The sequence below is a fragment of the Rosa chinensis genome, chromosome 5 (genome assembly GCF_002994745.2).
Source record: "Rosa chinensis cultivar Old Blush chromosome 5, RchiOBHm-V2, whole genome shotgun sequence".
NCBI classification, from domain to species: Eukaryota; Viridiplantae; Streptophyta; class Magnoliopsida; order Rosales; family Rosaceae; genus Rosa; species Rosa chinensis.
In genome coordinates this window covers 41,507,730-41,533,279 of record NC_037092.1, presented here as the reverse complement: position 1 = coordinate 41,533,279, position 25,550 = coordinate 41,507,730, and the positions used below count along the sequence as shown (strand labels likewise).

At 39.6% G+C, this 25,550-nt stretch overlaps 1 long non-coding RNA gene across 1 annotated transcript; it reads right to left on the bottom strand.

Annotated features, from left to right (window-relative positions):
* Positions 1 to 12,488: 12,488 nt before the first annotated feature.
* On the bottom strand, positions 12,489 to 13,897 carry LOC112167420. The gene is made up of 2 exons (XR_002923771.2): positions 13,605 to 13,897; positions 12,489 to 12,894 (listed from the first exon to the last, which is right to left on the bottom strand). It is a non-coding gene; the product is annotated as an uncharacterized LOC112167420 (long non-coding RNA).
* Positions 13,898 to 25,550: the final 11,653 nt, after the last annotated feature.

The window sequence follows — 25,550 nt, the reverse complement described above, 5'->3', positions numbered from 1 at the left end:
ACAGTTCCTTAAGTGGCCGGAACACCGCCGGAATGCCGCCACAGGCGGTGGCGCACCGCTGCCGGCCAAAACTCAATATTTCACAAAACTCCCAACATCAAAGTTCTTCATCTAAGCATGCTTGTGAATTCTCATAACTAGCTCGAAGTCAGAAAACAAGCATAAAGGGTTGAAAACTACCTCACAAGCCGTGAACAGTAATCCAAACTGAGTTGGACCAAGTTTTACGTGAATCGATCCAAACAACCACCAAGGATCGATCAAGGAGGCTGCTCTGAGCTCAACCAAGAAGACTTGAAGCCTCGCTGACGTCGGAACAAGGATTTCCGACCGGGTCCGAAATCCTCAAACTGCACCGCCTTGCAGCGCCGCCGTGGAGGAGAATCGGCGCTAGAGGACACCAGAGGGACGACCAGACGGAGGAGACGATCCTATCTGGAAAGTTTCATCGCCGGAAAAGCTGGGTTCGGTCAGACGGGTTTCTTCGATTCTGAGGGTAGCAGCCGAGAGAGAAGAGAGAAAGGGAAGATGGCTTCCGAAAAAGGAAATGGAATTTATGAAAATAATTCTGATTTTCTCCTATTTATACTAAAATGGAAACTTCTTTCAATAGTCATAACTTTTTCATACGAACTCCGATTTCCACGTTCCATATGTCCACGAACTCATATCGACGCTCTCTACAACTTTCGTGAAGGAAGTTTTTGAAGAATCTCAACGCTTACCTTTGCAACCCCTCTAAAGTCATACTTTCCGAATAAAAATTCATCCGAAACACTTCCGCTCCATCCACGAGCCACGAAACCGTCAAATGACCACAAATTAGATTCCGGAAAATCCTCGGAAAATAAATACGAATTTCCGGGGCATCACATTCCACCCCCCTTAAAGAAATTTCGTCCCGAAATTTAAACGTACAAAATGAACAAGTACGAATAAAATCATCCCCAAAAATCCAATTCTGATTCTCCTGCAAGAAAACACTCATTCTGAAGCCTCCACAGGGTATTAAACTAATCAATTATCCCCGATCAAAGTTTCTCTGTAATCCATACAGAAAACAATCCAAACACTAACGATGATTGCCACATCTTCTATTTCAACACGATCAACCACATTGGATCCATTATAAACTTCATCATTGGCATAGAAACAATAAAATATGCCGCACCACCTAACACCTTGGAGATATGGCTGACCTAAACATCAAATCTCCACACCTCAAGGTACAACATGCATCTCACTTAACAATCAATATAGGTACCTTATCTAATATCGCAATTCAAATGCATCCAACCATCCCACTTGGAGGCAATCTAAACATCTCACCTGTTTCAATCACGTACCAATGCAACAACAATTCTGCAAAACTACAGCACTATGCACAACTACCTAAGAGTCCAGAGTCTTGTCCTCACATATCATCTATTGCAACACTCTCATTGCTAAATTCAAAATGACATTTCATTTCAAATAAATCGATAAACTCTAGGTCTTGCCACAGTCAACTATTTGCAAAATCACAACAAGCATTCCAACTATCTCCGAACACAACAAAATGAGATTCAGCCTCAGCCAAACTACTCATCAATTGTCACATGGTATTGCACATACAAACAAGGTTGTAAAAGACTCCTCTATTACAACAATGAAAAATGCATCATGCAACATACCACCTAAAACAGTATTTTACAAAAGGAAGCCACACGCAAAAGTCTAACTATGGACATCAGGCAAAGCCTGTCACAGCACATAAAGAAATTAGGTTCTCTACTATCACATTTCGCCTTAGCAAGAAAAGTCTTAAGGCCGATAAGACACCTCCATTCCCTACACTTTGCTGAAATTAGCATCCACTCAGACATGCCCCAAAGGCTGCTGTCCCCGCTGATTTCCTTGTCCCCTACCCTGCTGCTGGGTACAATCTCTTGAGAAATGCCCTGTCTGCCCACAAGTAAAACACACCAAGTTCTTCTGTTTTGTGCAAGCCTTAGCAGTATGGCCAATCTCCTTACAGTTGTAACATCTCAGGGGTGCTCCCTACCCAACAGGTGCAGCCCTAACAGGTGCAGCCGCTTCCCTAGCTGGCGCCTGCTGATGAGTCCTGTGCCTCTTCCAGAACCCACCCTGAGCATCTGTCCCTTCACTGCTCTCAGCAGTTGCCTTTCCCTTCCTTCGGGAGTCCCTCTCAGCCGACTCCTACTCCTGGAAGATCAAGTTCTCCTGCTCAATGGCCATAGCCTTAGCGAAAATGAGCTCCATCACCTTCAGTTCCAGAACACCGACATCGCGACGGATCGAATCATTCAGTCCCCACTGAAACTTTATAGCTATGCTCTCAGCATCTATCTGTCTCACAAACGATACAGCCTTGAGAACTCAGCCTCATAATCCCTCACACTCTTAGTCCTTTGGACTAACGAGACAAATTCCCTTTCCAACTGCTCCCTCACTGAAGGCGGAAAGTACTTCTTCCTGAACAGTTTCACAAACTCATTCCAGGTCATGGTGGACACATCCATAACCCTCTGTGTGTCGCTCTACCATACCCGTGCATCACCTTGGAGCATAAATGTGGCAATCTTCCTCTTCTCAATGTCGTCGCAGACAACCATCTCGAAGTAGGTCTTCATGTTCTCGATCCATTGATCTGCCAACATGTGATCCGTACCTCCCTAGAATGGAACTCCTCCCAACCTCGAAATCTCCTTTGCCAACTTTAACAAACGAGTGGGATCTACAACATTCGCCACCTCCACAACAGGTGGAACAGGCAGCTCAACATTCGATGCCTCGATATCATTCTCAAACATCTCCTCAACAGGAGGAGGAATCCTGCCCCTACCTCGGGCTCCACCCCTGCCTCTAGGTCTACCTCGACCCCTAGCTCTGCCTCCTTGTGAATCCATCACCTAAGAAGCATAACAACCGGTGATTAATACTTGTACAACTTCCAACTACAAGTATAAGTCAACATCAGGACTAAATCAACCACAACACTACGTCAAAAGATACAATTCTATCCCCCACGTAAACAAGAGTTAAATCTAAAGGTCCTCATTCCTCAAAAGACTATAACTCCTGGAAGCTACCTTAAGCTCCTACACTTTGTTCACTGAGCCAACACTACCCTGAAGACTCACATTCCAACGTTCACTACATACCCAACGACTATATCAATACCGAAGAGCATCAGATGGGGATCCGCTGCAGACGGGCCATCACTCGAGGAGTATTGATTGTCGCCAAATATGCACCTTACGCTCTGATACCAATCTGTCACGCCCCTGATTTTACACACATGAAAATCGATATATAATCCCATAATTATACATGCGTGAACGTTCAGTCATCAATAACAAATACCTGAAAACTTTTTTCCTTTAACTTACACACATATTGATGCCCTAAACCTACTATATCAATATTGACCCGCTCCATAGAGTCATATATTACATAAGCTTACGAATTAAATTGTCAACAACAAGATAAAACGTAAATGCTTCTCAGAGTTTAACTACAACGGAAAACCTCATCAACGGTAAAGTCATGAAAATGGCTTCCTACCATAAAGCTGCAAAGGCGCTACCTCAGCTTCAACCCCGATTTTCCTAACCTGCAGGATTAACCCCTACACCGTTTGAATAGTGTACCGGGTTGTCACACAACAAACCCGGTAAGCTTTTGCAAGCCAGTATGAGTAACTCAAACCAACTCACACCAAAATCACGGGATGAACCCCGCCCGTTTCAATCAAGAAGCCAAATCATGCTTTGATCCTTAAAAACACGAAAATAAAGGAGAACAACTCACACTTTAATTTCCTTTCAAATAGAAATAAAAGAAAGCAACTTACACCTTGGTTTCTTTTAAAACGAAACATAGAAAACAACTCACACCTTGAATTCTATCAATCGTACCAAATCGTACCATAGAAAGCAACTCACACCTTGATTTCTATCAGTAAAACATAGAAAACAACTCACACCTTGAATTCTATCAATCGTACCAAATCGTACCATAGAAAGCAACTTACACCTTGATTTCTATCAATCGTTAATAAGGAAAACAACTTGCACCTTGTCCCCTTAAAAACCATTAATAAGGAAGCAACTCACACCTTGTTCCCTAAAAACATGTAATGTCATGAGTTATCAATAACCAATTCCCGTTACCCCATGAATTACCTATATGGCAGACAGACTAGAGCTCTAACTGAAACATAACCACTCGTCCGGCCAAAGACGTGATTACCTGGTATTCTGCCCAAGGTCATAGACCTTCGATCCTCGGGCCGCACAGTCCCTTGGAGCAAATCATTAAAGGAGTCGCACATGACTCAAAAACATTACACAAATCGCAACGCTTTTGAAAACAATCGAAATCAACATTTCCATAATCATTGTTTTCCGAAAAGCGACAAAACAATAAAAAGCTGTGGCGACCCGGAGACTGGATTACCATAGCGCTGCCTCCCCAAGGAACCCTACACCCGCGACACTTGGAGTAAGTGTTTTGGGCCTAGAATTCCTCAAAGAGACAAGGCCTTTAGGTTGGAAAACAAGAAATCTATAAGCCCGAAATTTTTGGGCTTGTATAGTGGGCTTGGCTCGTAATCACAAGATTACGAACTAGGCGAGGAAGAGGAAAGGAAGGTGGTGTTGTGTTGAGTTTTAGAACCTATGTCAATTTTTAGTTCTTAGCCGAAGTTTGCATTAAGTTCATTGAATGGTAAGTTACGTGAGTCTTCTAGGTCTAGCCCACTAGGACCTAAACACAAATGGAGGTTCTAACCCTAGGGTTCCACTTTGGTGGTAAGCAATCACACACATCATCACCCATACATAACGTTACAAAAATTTAACGAAATCAAACAAGCCAAATAAAATAAACTTTAAACAAAACAAATTTTGGCCTCCAAGGATTATCCTCCGTACCCAAGCTTCGACAACAACAGCCTACAAAACAAACTAAAGTAGGGGTTAGGCTCCTACATCCAGTCATTGCCCATGCCCGCCCCCATATCTAAGTTTAAAAATATGATTTATCATTTTGAGAAAAAGTAATAGATAAAAACCGGTTTGCGCTTCCACGTGATCGTCACCACGTAACTACAATCCCACGGCAATTGATCATCTTTCACACTTCCATCACAACCGTCCATCTAGCCAATCACTTTTTGGAATTCAATAATCACAAGGCTAGAGACAAATGGGAGATAACAAGGGCATGGTGCACACTGCCCACCACTGGTGGCTCAAGGAGGAACTGACCTCTCCTTACATCCCCATCAATTGCCAACACATCAATCCAATCCACGCAAACCATTTCAAGTTGTTAAAACAGATAATTTCCAAAACATGCAAGAGGCCTCATATAAAACATAGTATATGCAAGAAAAGCATAGATAGAGTTAAAGGCATCCCCTACCTGGAACTCGAGCTTTCTCTTGCAGCACTTGGCCTCAATGCAACCTTGTAGCAACCACCACTTCACAAGATCCTACCAAGATATCAAGCCTAGACCAAATAAGTGACATTAATCACGATAAACTAGGCTAGCTATTCACTCACATTACTCTCCGAAGAAAACATTTCCTTTAACCTAATTACTAACTAATAACTAGACCATTAGGGCTCTAAGGGAGAGTTGGTTTTTCAGGAAAAAGTGGCAAAAACACCTTTAGAAGACAAGTTGTCAAAAGCTGGAAACAAAGTTTAAGTAGGAACTGTTAAGGGTCAAGGAAGAGTGTCCAAAATACTTGAGGTGATTCTTGGAAAATTTTGGAAAGAAGATGGTTTAACAACCAACTCAGTAAGAATGAAATGGTTATAGAATTTTGAGTGAAGCCATGTGAAGAGTAAAGGTTTCAGAAGCTTAAGTAAAACAATGTGCAGGTTTTCTCCAGAAATAACAGCTTCTGTCCACCTATTTCAAAATTGCATAACTAATTCTAGAAAAATGAATTTGGGGTGATTCAAATTCTGGAATGTTCATATATGTGTTTAGTATCTTTCTCCAGAAGGAACGGATCCCAAATTCTCAATGATTCAGCTCTAGTTTTGAAAGGAATGCAGCTGGGTCAGATAATACTGGAAACTGAAAACTGCAGAAATTGGTTCTTTTGTGTAAAGCTCGTTTGGTACCCAAAATGGCTGGTTAAGTAGACTCTAAGACACCTATAGAAAGTATCTAAAGCTTCTAAAGGCTTAAAGTCTCAGTCACCCTTCAATACTATAAGGGGAAGGTCTTGTAGCTCACTAACATGATGTTTTGAAGACATGGTGTTTGGACAACAGTAACACAAATAAACTCTTTGATCAAGTATGATTTCAATGTTCAAAATAACCATGTTCTAGCACAAATCCAACACACTTAAGAGGCATGTCTAATGCTCCTAATGATCTATAGCTCAGGTTACTTTCTAATACTATATGGGCAGGTGTTGTAGCTCGATGACATAATGCATTGAAACATGATATTTGGACAGCTACAAACAACAAATAACCTTTGAACCAAATACGATTCTAATACTCAAGGTGTAGCCATGACCTAGCAGAATCCCTAGACATTAGAATGGATGACAAATCAAAATTAAGGCAGCAAGATACCAACAACAGCAGTGACAAGTTCATAATCTTCAAGGATTCGTAATAACAACCAAAAATATATATAGAGTTTTATGGAAAGGATGATACTCGCCAAAGACTAATAAAAAAGGTGAGTTTCTCTTTGAGGATTTCAACAGGAAAGAGAGCTAAGGGAGCTGATTGGATCGAGTCCAGCCGCAAGCCAAGAAGTTCGCTCAATCTCGAACATGCAAAGTGCAACAAAAACTTCTCAATATTTGGAATAGTTGTTTTGAACGTATGGAGCCTAAAAATTGAAGAAAGAAAGGGGAACTTGATAGTTCCAGAATCTTACCAAGTGTTTGTATCAATCTCAAGTAAGATGTGAGGGATTTGGGTAGAGCAAGAGAGGAAATTCAAGCAGAAATCCGGAACAGGCTCGGTTCAGAACAGCTTCCGCTTCGAGGGCTTTACAGGACCCAAATCAACTCCAATGGAGCTGAAATTTTGAAACTAGATAGAGGAGACATAGACGAACAACTTTGGGGAAGAAAGTTTTTTGATCGGAGGTCGTTAATCAGGATTTTCGAGGCACGTAAACACACTGATGTGCCCAGCAAAGAGAGAAAGGGCGAGAAGAGGAGAGTGAATGACGTTTTCTGGGTTGGGTTCTCCCTTTTGAAGGTTTGAGATGATGTTCTTGGAGGAGTTGCCATATGCATGCTTTCAACGTGGAAGGGAGGAGCTGAACGAGGTTCCTTTCTCTCAGCCCAATTCTGACGTGAACAAGGAAAGAGGAAAAGCTCTTTGCGTGTGAAAGAGAAGGCTCAGCTTGGGCAGATAAATTTGGGTAAAAACAAGAAGTTGTAAAAACCAAAGTGATGGGGAAAAATAAAAGTAAAATAAGTAAATGCCAGTAAACTCAAATTAAGGTGTTGGCAAGACCAAATAAGGATTGGGCCTCACCAAGCTTGTATTTGGGTAGAAAAATGGCAAAGTAGATTTTTGTCGGAATTTGCTTGAGTTTGAAAAACATAAGGAGTAAATAAATAGTATTTTTATAAAGTCGGAGGGATGGTTGACGAGCAAGTGTCGGGTAAGGCGGGTAGGAATTCAACTAATGGTTAAGAAATAAAGTAAAACGAGAAATCGTAAATGCACGCACAAGTATATTTCAAAATTATGCAAAGATGTTATTATGAGCTACAAGAACCTTATTAGATCAAGAGAGATGTTCGGGTCAAAAGTCAACTAACTTATTGGGATAGGTTCACTAGCATATCCGTCTGTTGGGTTTCCAAAGTAAATTTTGGACTCTAACCTTATGCTATTCTTGGGCCCAAGGCCCAAGCCCAAACTATTTCCAAAAGTCTTTGGCCAAACAAAGGTCACAAAAAATTATTCCATCAAAAAGTGATATTCGGAATTTCACGGGGTTTACAAAAGCATCATTTCATGCATATTGTTTTCATACACAAATCTCAACACTTTTCCCATGGTCATAGACCTTCAGTCCTCGGGCCGCACAGTCCCTTGGAGCAAAACATTAAAGAAGTCGCACTGAACCCAAAATGTTACACAAATCTCAACGCTTTTGAAAACAATCGAAATCAACATTTCCATAATCATTGTTTTCCGAAAAGCCATAACACAAAACAATAAAACGCACCAATTCATGCCCATTGTTTCCATAATTCCACAAACCACCAAAACATATATATTTCACGTAAATATATATCTATATGTAGTCATCCGCTCAGAAATGCCTACTAATACCAACTATAGTTTGCAGTTAATAAATAACTCTCAAAACAATAAGGGTATTCCCCTTCGTGAATGAACTTTGTGAGATTACTCACCTCGAAACTCCCGCTGCGTCTTCAACCAAGAACAAAGCAGCCAATTCCCAAAATAACCGTCCAAAATACTTCGTCAAGTACCTAATCACATACGGTTTCCACTCAGTAACAATTTACAACCGATTTAAGTCTGAAACCCTTGTTTTGAACTAAAATCCCCCAAAGTGGCGCAAATCGAGGCAAAACCACATCCGAGACCTCCCAAAGTCTTCGGAATACGCCCACGATCGATATAACCAAACCACAAGTTGATCGGACGCTCGAATCCTCACGGATAGAATAATTTCACCGATATGAAACGGCAAAAATCATAACAATTCCATACGAACTCCAAAATTTGCATATTATATATCGAAACGCTCGTATCAACGAGTAGAACATATATAATACCAAAAACAGTTCCTTAAGTGGCCGGAACACCTCCGGAACGCCGCCACAGGCAGTGGCGCACCGCCGCCGGCCAAAACACAATATTTCACAAAACTCCCAACATCAAAGTTCTTCATCTAAGCATGCTTGTGAATTCTCATAACTAGCTCGAAGTCAGAAAACAAGCATAAAGGGTCGAAAACTACCTCACAAGCCGTGAACAGTAATCTAAACTGAGTTGAACCAAGTTTTACGTGAATCGATCCAAACAACCACCAAGGATCGATCAAGGAGGCTGCTCTGAGCTCAACCAAGAAGACTTGAAGCCTCGCCGACGGCGGAACAAGGATTTCTGACCGGGTCCGAAATCCTCAAACTGCACTGCCTTGCAGCGCTGCCGTGGAGGGGAATCGGCGCTAGAGGACACCAGAGGGACGACCAGAGGGAGGAGATGATCCTATTTGGAAAGTTTCGTTTCCGGAGACCGCCGCAGTTCGCCGGGAAAGCCGGGTCGGGTAGGCCGGGTCAGGGTCGGGTCAGACGGGTTTCTTCGATTCTGAGGGTAGCAACCGAGAGAGAAGAGAGAGAGGGAAGATGGTTTCCGAAAAAGGAAATGGAATTTATGAAAATAATTCTGATTTTCTCCTATTTATACTAAAATAGAAACTTCTTTCAATAGCCATAACTTTTTCATACGAACTCCGATTTCCACGTTCCATATGTCCACGAACTCGTATCGATGCGCTCTACAACTTTCGTGAAGGAAGTTTTTGGAGAATCTCAACGCTTTAAAAGTCAACCTTTGCAACCCCCCTAAAGTCATACTTTTCGAATAAAAATTCATCCGAAACACTTCCTCTCCATCCACGAGCCACGAAACTGTCCAATGACCACAAATTAGATTCCGGAAAATCCTCGGAAAATAAATACGAATTTCCGGGGCATCACAGTCTGAGCCACCCATGTTTAATTGAAAACAACGGCCCAGATCAAAGGACCGTTGCTTTCAAATTTGCTGATATCCAACGACAACATTCCACGTGTCAACCGAGCATCCCACTTGTTCTCGCTAGGCGACAAAATCGTATTCCTCACGTGCTGCGGCGCGTTCTGCTTGGTCTGTCTTCTCCACACGTTCGTCCAGCGCGTTTTGGTATGGGCGTCAGTGACTGACGTCACCCATGTGCTGTGCTTGGGCCGAGCTGGCAGAGCTTTTGCCTAGGTCAAGAAATAAGTCACGGGCTTGCCCGTTTCTTTGGCCTTGGTCATGAAAAGGCAAGACTTGCCTGTCAAAGATGGGCCGGTGGAAGCAAAAAATTCACTTACCCGGTCAACACATCAGCAAATCCCTCCTTTTGCCCAGTCAAAGTGCAACCGCTGCACTTGCTCTAATGGTGTCAAATATGACTTACAGTCTTCGATAATGCACCCTATTTTAGATCGATCCTCCACATTGCTATGCAAAGGCAGTAACAATAATGGTACGATCAGTCTCAACGTCGAGTGCATCCATATACATAAAGATAGCTACTAGAAAACCTGCCCTGCAAGCCTCCGCCTCTATGTGTAAAGCAAACAAGGCATGGGGAAATGTAGTTCTTCTCCTTGTAGCCTTAATTTACCTTTCATTTTGGTGTACATTCAAACAAAATAATTATCAGGATACTCTAAGGAATATTACATGTGTGCAACATATGCATGCGCCAGAAGAAAATTCCAATGAATTCAATTCCTGATTTTATATCCATCTTAATTGCTTTTCCTTTATTTTTTATTTTCTGGTAAATTGAACGTTCTCTGCTATGCCAATCTTAATTGCTTTCCTTGGTTAAATACTTTTTTGCCTTCTTTAATATATATCATTGAAATGGCAGAAAGTAAATAAGGAGGTTGTGCCACCTGAATATGTAGAGATGGAAAACAAGGACTGAAATACACCTCAACAATTATTCATTAAAGAGTATAGGCTGTTAATGCATAGAGGAGAAAAAGGGATGAAGGACACTACAACATCATGCTTACTCGTTGCGACTATTATTGTAGCTGTTGTGTTTTCAGCTGCACTTAGTATTCTAGGTGGTACAAATGATCAGAAAGCGGTTTTATACTTTAGTCTAGCCGCTGTAGTGGCACTCTTTTCCTCTTCAATTGCAATGTTGATGTTCTTTTCCATCCTTACCTTGCGGTAGGCAGAAAATAATTTCCTCAAGTCCTTACCCTTGAAGTTGATGGTAGGACTCACCTGCCTTTTCATCTCTATAGCATCTATGATGATGGCTTTCAGCACTAGCTTTTATTTGTCTTGTCAATATGGATCAAGATGGATTCTAAAGCATACATTTCTATTTGCACTTGTCCTTGTTGCTTTAATTTGCTTGCATTTTTGTAATTCCTTCTTTTGTCTGATATGTACTCTTCAACGTACATTTTGTTCAAGTCTTTTATTTTAGCCATCGAAATGTATGATTTACTAGAAAGTAAGGCTGAAATGATGTGCATATTCTACTTAGTTAAGCCTTTGGTCACTAGCTACAATTATGAAGTTTTATATTCTAGCTAGAATGAAGTTGTAATTACAGACCAATCATTTATTCTGTAATTCAACGGATAAATCGATGAACATGGTATGGTGTCAGTTTTACTCATCATCATAATTTTTGTAGAATATCCCTCATGCTGTAATAATAGTCAAAAATTAGTGTCTTTATTCCTATATAAACCTGTAAAAGAAATTAGCTGAGCTACCTTAAACTCAATACTTAGTATGATATAAAAAAAAAAACCATTTGAACACTGGTATACTAAATCATAAATTGCTTGCGAGCAGATCATATACTTTTCTATTGAATCTTTATAAGTTTATCAGAGCTTGGATCGTACAAGTTGGATTTTCAACGATATAAATAAAATTGGGAAAAATTTTATTTAGTCCCTGTACTATAACTCAATTATAGTTTCAGTCCCTGACATTCTAATTTAATCTGAAAAGTCCCTGATGTTACAATTTTCGTCTAATAGGTCATCACCGTTAAGATTCCGTCAAATTGGACCGTTAAGTTGCTGACGTGGCAATCCTAGTCACGCCAAATCAGCTTGATAATAGTGAAAAGTCCAATATAACCCTATGATTTTTCTCCCCTCCTGTTTTTTCTTTTTAATTTCTTTTATTCCATTTTTTTTTTCTTTTCTTCCTACCTTCTTCTTCACACCCAAACCACCACAACCACCACTGAGCTCTCTCGCGAGCTCAACCACCAATCCCATTGCCATCATATATCAGCAAATTCCAAGAACTACACCTACATAATCGATCAAACCAACATATCCAACATCTGGGTATTTCCCAAGTTCATCAAAAATCAAATTCCACCTCAAACTAACCCCAATTCTTTCTCCGAAAACCCACCACCGCGGCCAGCACCGCGGCCACTCCCTCCATACCCACCTCAATCATTCCCAGCAAGCGCATTATATTCCGAAGCAGGTGGGTCCGATGATTGAGGAAGGTGACGAAGATGCGGGGGGACATAGGTTGACCGAGACTGAGCACCAGCAATGGGAGCACCACCGACAGTGCTGTTAGCAGAAGACCCAGAATCTACATTCTTAGCTGCAGAATTTGCAGCCAAATCTGCCCATGAAAACTCTTTCAATTCAATCAAATGAGTTTTACTACTATTAGTGACAATCATCGGGCAAAGACAGCTACTTGATTCTTCAAATAGTCTAGTAAATTTGGGGATTATATACAAGTTCAAAATTTCAAAACTTTTCACAGATCAATATCAATCTATCGAGACCATTCCCCCAAATTCAATGATACACAATAGTCTAATCACAGAAATTACAATCGCAATGAAAAAAAAAAACGGATGAGACCAAAGTGAGAATCAGGCCTGGTTTACCTGACGACCATAATCGAAATTCGAAAGTTGCGAGTATGAATCCAATTCCAGGGAGAGAAGAATCGGTCGAAATGTAGAACTTGAATGGGTGAAAGAAAATGAAGAATGAAATGAGACCACCATCATCAAAATGGGTCTTACCCGGCCAGTGATTCACCAACATCAAGTTGCAAAATTCAATTTCATAGCAATCTGAATCAAAATCAAGGTTAATTTAGAAACCCAATTTGTGAATAATCAATCAAAGTAATCTGGGGTTCACATCCAAAACCAATTGGCAATGGATGGAGTGGCCCAAACCCTTATAAACCCATAGGCAAGGTCCCATTTTTCCCATGTAGGATGGATATATTCTCAACACGCCCCCGCACGTGTGGCGAATTTTCAAGCCATACACGTGGACAACTTTTTGGGTGACATGGAGCCCGTGTGGCCGTTTGGCATGCACACGTGGGTAACCTGCTTTGATACCAATCTTGCCTATGTGTTTATAAGGGTTTGGGCCACTCCATCCATTGCCAATTGGTTTTGGATGTGAACCTCAGATTACTTTATTATGGTATCAGAGCCAGGTTACCCACGTGTGCATGCCTAACAGCCACACGGGCTCCACGTCACCCAAAAATTGTCCACGTGTATGGCTTGAAAATTCGCCACACGTGCGGGGGCGTGTTGAGAATATATACATCCCACATGGGAAAAATGAGACATTGCCTATGTGTTTATAAGGGTTTGAGCCACTCCATCCATTGCCAATTGGTTTTGGATGTGAACCCCGGATTACTTTATCAACAACACAAACCCCATTTTCAAATCAAGGATTACTTTATCAACAACACAAACCCCATTTTCAAATCAAATTTCTCTTCCTTTGGGAACTAAGAAGACCCCAAAATCCTTACCGGAGAAGAGGATGAGCCCCCAGAGAGCTGAAGAAAAACGAAGCTCCATCTACTTCAGAGCAGTCAGAGCTCGAATTCGCTGGAGCTCTATGATTTTGGACGCCTCCGCACAAATATCTGGTTGCTCATGCCCACAATGGTTCGGGAAGACGACCTGTTTCGTGCTTGGTATGCTCAGCCGTGCTATTTCAATAGAGGTCGAAGAAGAACCAGCAAAGTCATGTGGGAGCAAATGCCATCTGGGTTTGTGTTCGGTGATTTTGGTTCAGAATGGGTGTGGTATGAACGAGGAAGAAGATAGGGAGAAAAGAAAAAATAAAAATAAAAGAACTTTAAAAAGAAAAAAGGAAGGGAAAAAGGAAATAGGGATATATTGGACATTTCACTATTTACCCTGCTTACATGGCACTGAGTTGGCGTCTAATTGTGCGCCACGTCAGCCAGTTAACGGAGCATTTAGACGGCGATGACCTATTAGACGAAAATTATAACTTCAGGGACTTTTCAGATTAAATTAGAATGTCAGGGACTGAAACGATGATAGAGTCATAGTATAAGAACTAAACAGAATTTTCCCCAATAAAATTACTAAAAAACTCCAAAAGAATACATTGTTCATTGGTGAAAAAATTTCAAGTGTTTTATTCGTTCACATATATTAAAAACCAATGATTCCATTCATTTTGGATCACTATTACTATTGCAATTTTTTTTATCTACTTAGATTATTTATTTTTTTATTTATCTTCATTATTTGGAAATTATGGCCTATATTAAAGTACAAACATGGAGGCTGATAATAGAAGAACAGAGAACGTATAACTACTAGTGCATCTTCCACGTACAAAATAAACACTAATGTCACTAGACTACATGGTATAGAACTGCGAATGGAGGTTTTATTTTAATGGGTAAGGTTGTGGTAAATGAATAATATTTTTCATGTAAAAACTTGATAACACATGTTACCACTTTGACAATTCAAGTGGTAACTAAAAAAAAGTTCTCATCAAGATAAAAAAGGGTTTTCAGTGTAGTAAAGTAGGTTGTCATTTGATTAACTTTGTACTCAAATGGTAATTGTATATGTGTATGTATATATGTATGTACGTACAATCCATTTGTGTACGGATGAATAATGCTAGGTGAAGGTCCTCTTTGGATATCACCTGCATCTCACCTCACGTATTAGCTGATGTGGCTATAACACATCATTAATAAATTTTTCTGATTAGTTGGACTTTATACTACATTAGATGACACATAACATGTGATGTATGTAGTACCCAAAAAAAGGTGGTTCACATATTAATGATATTATTGCTCATGTTGGCATAAAACCTCAAATGTCAATATGGAGCTAGCGGTTATGATAAAGTGATAATTATGGGAACATAACAGTTACATAATCCGATGCCTATATTCTTGGACTCTTGGTCCTTAATTCCAAGTATGGTTCACCAGGGTCTATTTGTGGCCCAATATTGATTCTCCAATATTGGTCCCTAAGAGTAGTCATGGTTCCACTAGGGTTCTTAGCCTTCAAGGCCTTGCCTAGTAATGAATAGACCGGACCACTTCTCTATCACTAGAGATACCATGAGCATGTAGGCCTTCTTCCTTATTCCTCCCCCCTTTTTCTGTAGAAGTAGATGGCTTAAAATCATAAGTAGATCTAATGTCATCAAGAACCATCCTAGACGTGTCATCGGCCTTAGATGGGTCCCTAGCCTTCATGGCCTCACCATCTTGTCTAGGGGCTGAGACATCCTCATCCCTAGAAGTGTTCTTTCTCAACAAAGCTCTTTCCTTGCCGCTATCAATCAAACCATACTTACTTGCATCATTTTCAAAGAACAAGAAACCATAACCACTATCAAGAATAGCTCCTCCAGAAGGTACATTTTCTTCCCCTTCGGCTACCTTATCAACCCCCTTGTTTCTTCATTTTTCATTCAAAGTCACATCATCCACTCCATATTTACCGGAAGGTACATTTTCTTCCCCTTCGGCTGTCAATTCCGACACGACCCGATAATACGACTCGAAACCTGCATGAAATCAAGCGGGTTGAACCCGCACGATTAAAAAGCTGGTCGGCCGTGGGTCAACCCACCAACACGAAGTGAACCAGTATAACCTGATTAGGCTATATTTTTTCTTGAAATATTGGACGTTAGGGGTATTTGATCATAAGATTAGACAATTTGAAATATTTTGCTTTATAATTATTAGATTTAATTAGTTATGAAGTACATATAATTATTTATATTCTTCGTCTTGTGGAGTTTTTAGTGAATTTAATCAATTTTTGTATTTTTTTAGTTAAATGTGTCGCATTGTTAACCCTTAAATGGGTCATTTTGTCTAACACGACATGACCTATTAATTAAATGGGTTAAGTGGGTTGGCAACGGGTAACCCATTTAATAAATAGGTTGGGTTTGGGTTTAGATTTTTGACATGATTATTAAATGGGTTGGGTTTGAGTTTAGGTTTGTATCTTGCAACACGATAAATACCTTGACCCGACACGAACCCAACCCGACACGACTCATTTACAGCCCTATTAACCGGTGCTCTACTATTTGGTCCTTTTGTTAGAGTATTCCAATTTGCCCCAATTTCGTGCTTTTTTATCTCATTTCCACAACTCCGCTAATTTCCTACACAATAAATAAAAATGGATTAATTTCATAATAATTGACTTGAGGATTAGCTTAATTCTAGTGTTTTAGATATAATTACACGTATATAAATGCGTGTAATCAGGTTTCTATAAGGACAATGGTTTTGGAAAAATTTGTTTTTGTTTCAGAACTTTCATTGACTATAAATCTTTCACACAATCTCGAAAAATAGCGGATGCATGTCTACGAACTTGTATTGACATGTTCTATGACTTCTACGAAGGTTCAGAGAATAAAAAATTCAACTCTTGACTTCTGAAAACAAAAATATTTTGAGTTAATATTCATCCAAAACAGTTTTACTTCACAAATAACAGTGTAAAAAGGCACAAGAAAAAATATTATATAAACATACACTTTATTAATTTTAGAGATTTTACAAGATATTAGTAATGAAAGTATTGCATGAGCCACCTCCAATCCTTCCCCAAATCCATTAGGACACCACCCTTAGCTAGAGTGAAGGGGTTGGCGAAGCTTGAGGTGACGAAATCGATGGTCATTATGAGAAGCATCTCGAAAATAATGCATCATGATCGGTCTTTTGTTTTAGCTTGGAGGTTGTAGTAGATGAGAGTTTTTTTTTTTTTTTTTCTAACTGAGGTTTTCTTTTAATTTAATAAAATTATATTCTTGTTTTAGGGTCTGGATCATGAGACACCATATTTTACACAATTTCTTACACACTTTGTGAGCCATTAGATTTAAAAAAGTTAAATAGTCTAGATTTGTTGTTTGAACGATGTCAACACAACACCAAATGATGTGAAAAATGACATGACATTATACATTTTTAATCAAAAAATTATATATATCAAACTTTTCTTTATTAAATGAAAAAATAAAATTAAAATTTAGTAAATATTATTTTTATAAGAATTGTATACGATCAAAAGAGAAAAAAAAAAGTTAAGAAGAATTGCAGCAGAACAAGAACGAGCAGAAGGACAAGAAATCATCTTAAGGCAAGTTTTTAGAGTTTTTTTTCTTTATTTTGGGAAATTTAGGGCATGAGATACTGTTGTCTCAGAAGGACAAACCCTAGACCTAATAAACATTTCCTGATCGTAAACCATGCCAATCCCATCTCATTGACAAAGTAGCTAATATATGAAATCATCTTAAGGCAGGTGTGATTCTCGAAACATTGGAACCGCAACGGTTCGCAGGAAAGACTTCATCAAAGAGCATTATTAACGCGCTATTGAATCCAATAATCATTTCACCTTCATGTGTCATCATTATCGTGACGATGAATTCTATTCGATGTCTTTTTCTAGTGGAATAAACGAAGAAGAAGAGGCAATTAAGCATCCATTGTACTTTATTGAAGAAAAGGATAGACTTGGGAGCTTAAATTTTATATAGTTGTTATCTACAATTGTTAGTGCAAAACTTGTATAATTGGCATTTACTAGCTCAACACACCTCGAGTCTTTTGAACTTGTAATAGCTCATCACTCTTGGCATTGGCATGATTTTCTTATGATTAAATTCAGTTTACCCCCCTGAATTTTTGGCCTAAAATCAGACTGGTCTCTAAACTTTTTTTCAATCATACTGGTCTTTGTACTCTCAAACAACATCACCCGAGTCCAAATTCTCCAAATGTGACGTCATAAGCTGAGTTGGACCCGACAAGGGGTCCCACACTTCAGCTTTTTAAATCACTGAAAGAGGGCATAATGGACATTTCCATTTTAATATAACTCTCTCTCTCTCTCTCTCTCTCTCTCTCTCTCTCTCTCTCTCTCCCTTCTTCTTCTTCTTCTTCTGATCTATATCAGCGACCACGCCGAAACCCCTTCTCAATCTCTTTTTTCTCAGTCTTTCCCTCATCTTCTTCCTCCACCACCACTTGATCTCCCTGATCCACCTCCACGCCGAAAACCCCCGACGCCATTTTTTCGTTGTGCCCAAAGCGATTTAGAGACGACTACCAAACCAAACCACCACAACCACCGTAGGAGGAGGAGGAGGAGGAGCGATCGGCTATGTCGCAAGGAAGCGGAAGCGTCGTCGGCGGAGGAGGGGGGCGGGATTTTCAATTGCCGAACGAGATCATGGTGGTGATTCCGAGAGACCAGTACGAGCAGTTGGATCTGGCGAGGAAGATCACGTCGATGGCGATAGCCACTAGGGTTTCGAATCTTGAGGCAGAAGCTGAGCGAGAAAGATAGGGTTATTTTTGACCTCGAGGAAAGAGCCTCGCAGCTCCAGCATGTTAACCACGACGCCGGCGTAACCCGAATTGCTGTAGACGCGGGTGGGTAGCTGTACACGCCTGGTGGCTGCTGCAGGAATGGGGTGGGCTGCTGCAGGGGAGGAGGATGGGCAGGTCGATTGTGCGCAGGGGAAAAGGCCAGTATGGGTTGGCAGCAAAGCAGCAAGGGCTGCAAGCTGGACAGAAAGGGCTGGGCGGTGGTAGGATGTGCGCGCAGAGGCCAGGCGAGAATGAGAGTCTGGGCTCCTCCGTTGCTGGCGTAACGTGAATTGCTCCAATATGATATTTGTGCAGGTTCCGGTTCGAGTTTCCGAAGTTGCTTGGATTGGGGTGTGGAAGATCTCACGAGTGTGAGGATCTGAGGTTTGTGATGATTTGAAGGATTTTGGTGTGATGATCTGACAGTTGGTGAGAAATTTCAGTTTGGTGTTACGACGGAAAAAATGGGTCCGGACCTCCTGCGAGAATGATTTGGAAGATCCAAAACCAAAAATAGTGGTATTTGCTAGCAACAACATAATGGAGGAAGTCAATCAATATAGATTGATCCGAAATCTGATTCAAATCCAATATAGCACCTATGGGTACATAAGAAATGTATTGAATCGATTCTTTTTAATGAATAGATCCGATTGCAACTTCAAATATGGAATTCAAAGGGATCAAATAGAAAATGATACTCTGAATCATAGAACTATAATGAAATATACGATCAACCAACATTTATCAAATTTGAAAAAGAGTCAGAAGAAATGGTTCGATCCTCTTATTTTTATTTCTCGAACCGAGAGATCCATGAATCGGGATCCTAATGCATATAGATACAAATGGTCTAATGGGAGCAAGAAGTTACAGGAACATTTGGAACATTTCATTTCTGAGCAGAAGAGCCATTTTCATTTTCAAGTAGTCTGTCGTCGATATAGAGGAGAAGAAGAAGAGGGGGGAGAGAAAGAGTAGAGAAAAAATAAAAATAAAAATTAGAAATTATATTAAAATGGAAATGTCCATTTTACCCTCCTTCAGGGTTTAAAAAGCTGAAGTGTGGGCCCCCTTGTCGGGTCCAACTCAGCCTATGACGTCACATTTGGAGAATTTGGACTCGGGTGATGTTGTTTGAGAGTACAAGGACCAGTCTGATTTTAGGCCCAAAGTTCAGGGGGGTAAACTGAATTTAATCCATTTTCTTTCTTCTGCTCGTTCTTGTTCTTCTACAATTCTTATTCTTCTTTTTTCTTTCGATAGCATACAAATATGATAAGAACATTATTTCCCAAATTTTTATTTTTTTTTCAAAATAAAGAAAATTTTAATTTATGTAAATTTGTTTAATTAAAAATTTGCAATGTCATGTCATTTTTAACATCACTTGGTGTAGTATTCAGCTCATTCAAACAACAAATTCAAATCATTGAATGTTTTTAAATCCAATGGCTCACTAGATGTGTAAAATATAGTGTCCCATGATCTGGACCTCTTGTTTTATAGCCAATTTCAAGATTTATTACCTTTTAGGTGCTTTAGGGTGAGCCTCTTTTCTTTTGTAACAATTTGCCTTTGACGAATTATTAAATGTCTTGAGATTATAACTTTTTTACAAACTCAACTACTTGTTAGCCAAATAGCCACCCTCAAGTATAGGGGATACATGTAATAGTATAGGGATTGAGAGCTAGGGGTTCTCGTACTCAAGGGATTGGAGAATCCCAACTCTAGTTAGGATGTTAACCTAAAGAAAAGCTAGAATGTACAAATGTACAATCACAAACCTAGACTCATGGTGAATATGTGCAATATGGAGTGTAGTGAAATTGTTTGTTTGAGTGATTAGTGTTCAACTTAGACTAGATGCAAACAAAGGAAAAAGTAGCACTAAACTAAACTAAGTTGTGAATGATGGATGGAAGTTAGAGCTTGAGCTTTTCCTCCTCTAGCTTCCCTTGCATGTATTGATGCTCAAAGATAAATATGAATCATGCTTTCCAATTTATCCAATTCCCCTCATTGCATCCGGTTAAGTAATATAATGGGAAATCTCCTTTTGTGATATCAAGTAACCCCTCCAGGGTGTAGTACTTAACCACTTAAGGTCAATCATTTCAATCTGGTTAGGTATGTAAATGCTAAACCTAAGTGCTTAGGGCTTAGAAATGAGGGAATCATGCAAGCAAACCAATCCTAGTTCTTGGTAATTTTAACTCACAACTTTCACATGCACACCTAGTGTGCTTCATGCTGTTAATGTCCAAAGTTAGCTACCCTCTAGACATTGTTCATATAATGACAAATGCAATATATTCAACTTAGCTAGATTCAAATACAAACATTCCCTTCTTGATTTAGCATGTGAAGGTGATTATGGAAATTGCATAAAACATATATTCAAACATCAATTCAATACAAGATTGGTTAGAGCTTTCAACCCTAGCCCTAACAATTAAATTCTCACTCGTAATTGCACACTAGCTTCATAATCAAAATACATCAAAGTAAAATCTAGAGTAAAAAAAAGGAGAGAATAAGCTTATTGTTGTGCTGGATGGATGATAGTGTGATGCTCCAAGATGGTGCTAAAAGTGGTGGGAGTGGTGCTGGTACCATGCTCCTTCTTGCTCTTAATGCTTTTGATGATGATACAAATGATGCTTGAGTAGGTGGAGTAACTAGAGAATTTGATGAGAGAAATGAAGATGGACAAAATGGTGTAGTGGTGGTGGTGGTGTTAATGGAGATAGAGGATAAGAAATGGTGGTGGTGATGGAGTGGAGGAGATAGTAGATTGTGTAGAGAATAGAGAGAGAAAAAGATGTGATGGTTAAGTGTGGGTGATCCTCTTCTTGAATGAGAGAAGATGTGATTAAATCGGGATTGGGGAGGTGTAAAAATGATGATTGATAGCAAAGGGAAACAGCTCTAGCCTTGTAAGAAGCAAATGGTAATAGATCCCAAAACCCAGGGGAAAATGTTATGGGAGTGATGGTGTAGGTTAAAGTATGTAATGATGGTTAAAGCATGGCATGGTGATTAAACCTTCTATTACATAGAAGATTTTTTATGTGCTCAAAGTGGACTTTTGGTGTATGTAAGGAGTAGGGATAGTGTGTGAAAGAGGAAAAAGGGATGGAATTGATTTGGAACTAAAAAGTTTAGGAGTTGGTTATGATGGAATGATGATGAATGTATGTAATGGAATATGTGAAATGTTACCCCTCCTTATTGCTTCTCCATAAAGATGGCCGAACAATACGTGGCACCACAGGAGTGGTACGGTGGAGGGCCGCCACTTGTGCTGCCAAAAGTAGTAGTGCATAGAAACTTTGCCAGAATTTCACTTTTTTCTCCTCTTGTCAAGATTTTCTACAAAAACATATAATTGGATTAGTCAACACTAAATTGGACTTCAGAACAAGTAATTTTAATGTTTTATGGCGTGCGCGCCCACACACACACTTAACAGTACTGCACAAACTCGCGCTACTCAATAAACCCTCCCAAGGTCTTTATTAAGTCAAGCATTCAAACAACATTTCTCACTTTCCTTGGAAAATATAATGAAGTAGCACGAAATAAAAATTTACGAGTTGCTACGCATATTACATGTCGACCACCCTCCAACAATTTTAACCTACAATGGTATATAAAGGGCGATAAGACAAAGTTTACTAAACAAAGAAATAATATAAAGTTATATATTATAGAAAACAAAAGCTAACAATATACTGCATTTTTTTTTTAATCGAGATCACATGATATCTTCTTCCTCCTCCTTGTCACCAAGAATAGATTGACATTTAATTCTAATTAGTGTCGGCTGGATTCAAATCTAAATGTGGGGGTTCCACACCTAGAGACTTTTATCAGCTCCGATCACCTGTGTTGGTTATATAGTGTTTGGACATGAGGAATTAATCAATAAGAGAACCAAATACACTCATTTAATGCACTTAACTGGGGTATGCCATAAAATCACCGGTGCTTGTGCAAATGAATACCCTTTGACTTAGGCTTGGGCACAGTCCCAGCCCGACGTGACATTTGCAAGGCCCGGGACTGGGACTGGGACCGGAATATTCGGGTCGGGCTGAAATCACCATTCCAATAATCAGGGACCGGGAAGGCCCGGACCGAAAATATATGGGCCGGTCCTTCAGGCTTTTTGGGTTCCAAGTCTTAGAACAGAAAAAAAAATGTGGTAGAACAAGAAAATTTCTAGAAACAACTTCTTTCTCCTGCTTTGCTTTCTCTTTGCTAAACAAAGAGATATATTTGACTCACCTCCCTCAGAATGGCCGGAAGCTGGCACCATCTATGTCCCTAAAGTGGGAGTTAATGTTTCCATAGGATTTTTTGATTTGGAATTGGGAGGTTGGATTTGGATTGAGAATTTGGGATAGAGGAGATTTAGAGGGCTGGGGTTCTATCTAAATGAAAGGCAATTGGTTGCTGGGATAGGCTGGGTATGGGATTTGATGAGGGATGGATTTGATGAACTGGGTATGGGGTTTCAGGGTTCATCGGGTTTAGGTTGAGAAAGGGTTGATATTGAAAGAGGGCTGGGATTTTTATTTTTTGTGATGTTTTTATTCTGAAACGAGGCTTGGGGTTTATGATAGGATTGGGAAATTAGATCTTCGACGAAGTCATGAAGGGGATTGAAGGCTGGGTTCGACGAAGGAGATTGAAATCTAAAGTTTTAGGAATTAGGGTTCTAAGGTTTCTATTCTTCGAAACTAGAGTAGAAAGGGATAGGGAAAAAGTGAGAAAAAAATGAAAGGTATTAGGATAAAAGTCAAAAAACTGAAAGGGGATTTAGAGAACGGGCTTTTCAGCCTTTCCGATTAATGGATACTAGGACCCGGGACCGGCCTGTCAAAACTCAAACGGTCTAAGCCTTCCTTTTTTGTGTTTTTTTTTCCTCAAAACCCGGCCTGGACCCAACGGTCCGAATCAGTCCAATCAGGGTTTTCGGGCTAAAATGCCCAGCCCTACTCTGACTTGATACACATTTATCCAAGCGTATGTATCATGGTCAAGATAGGGAAGTTATTAAGCCTAAAATTATCGTACCACGAGGATTAGTGGCTAACCCACAATCTTTAGATCGTTGGAACTAAAATCACTAAGCAAACAAAAGAAAAGAAAATAAAGAAAAATGCTATTCAAAGGCACCAAGCCTTAGCAATGCTCGGCTTTGGTGAGAACCAAAGCCTAATCAAAGCTACGAGTTTAGTGATGGATTTTTATAACGAGTCAAATTTGTCACCGAAAATTATAAATTGAATTTCTAATAACTAAATTGCAAGAATTTAAATGAAATCTTTAACTAACAACTAAATTAAATAAAGGAAAGAAAAGTAAGAAATGGAAATTACGTCACTAGGTATCCTCCTGACCAAATTCAATGCATGTGGTTGAGATGCATTTGTCCCTCACAGTCTCTTAAAACTGTCCCTTAGGTGAGCAAACCTGCTAAGCCAAATATTATAGATTAGAACATATGTCATTCATGAAATTGAAAACCATTAAAATAAAAAATATTTATTGCATAAAATCTATGCTAGGGCTCAAACTCTAGTTTCTCAAAGAAATTACTCACTACCCATATATAGATACATCATCAAAAGTATAGAAAAATATGAAAGAGATGATAATGAAGAGAGAGGATAGTTGACTTGGTGACTCCTAGTTTGCCAAAGAAACTACTCACTACCCATATATAGATACATCATCAAAAGTATAGAAAAAATATGAAAGAGATGATAAGAAAAAGAGGGGATAGTTGACTTGGTCACTCCTAGCTACAAGCTAGTATGAACCAAGCAATTTCTTTACCCAACTATCCAAAATGGAGGTGCGATGCTCTTGATGATGAATCCTTAAAGCTTGAGTGAATCTTTCTTATATTTCGAAAAGAAAAATAAAGAAAATAATCAACAATTGATGAGAGGAAGATGGAAAGGGGAGAGGAGGTTGCGGCGCTAGTAGGTTTTTCTTTTCCAATATATATGTAGGGCTGCGATGGAATGACTAAAGAGATGGGCACTTGCTTCCGCAGTTCCGCGTGAGGTGAGAATAATGCGTGCAAAAGAAAGGAGAGAGATAGGGTTGCCACGTGTCAGGAAAGGAATGGCTGCATCCATTACTTAATTGAACAATCACCCATAATTAAGGTGCTGCACGTGAGAGAGCAAAAGGAAGTGATGATATCAGCTAGGCCTCATCAAAAAGCCCGTGGATGTAGTGGGCCGATGGAGGCCCGCTGGCCCTGAGGGCTAAAAGCCCGGCCCGTAAAATCCCCTAAAATATTATATATATATATATATATATATATGTATATATATGTGTGTGTGTGTGTGTTTATATATATATATATATATATATATATATATATGTAGATATGTGACAGGACCCACCCCGAATTCTACCCTGGAATCCGAAGTGGCCCTGCGGGACCCACCTTTAAAGGAGATTTACCAAAAATTTCGGCATAACCTCCCTTAAAAATGTATAACCCAAAATCCTGCGGAAAACCAAAATTCACTTCTAAAAAAAATCCAACCACAACACCTGGAGCCACCCTGCTCCCAAATTCAACCAATCCCATCTCAAAGCTAACAACATCATACATAATCTCCGAAAGGTACAAGTTACTACAATCACCAAAGTTAGGTCATAGACCTCAAATATAATTCATACAAGTTTGGGTCACATATCCCTTAGTAATCAGAGCATTCTAGGAATATAAGTTTAACATAGAGTACAGTAGGCTAAATAAATAACCTACAAAATATGATGACGGAAGCGGATGCGGTCACTATGGCTCACTTCAGAACGCCGAGCAGCAACACTGAAAACTGGGCATTTGAAACTGAAAGGCCCAGGGAAAAGTATATAAAAACGTTAGTGTGAGTGGACAAAAATAAAAGATTTTTAAACCAAATGGATTTTATACTTTCCCATATTTATTTCTTTAAAATTCCCGATGCATGCAATGATTAACAAAAATAAAATAAGAGGAGTTCCGCTCTTGAA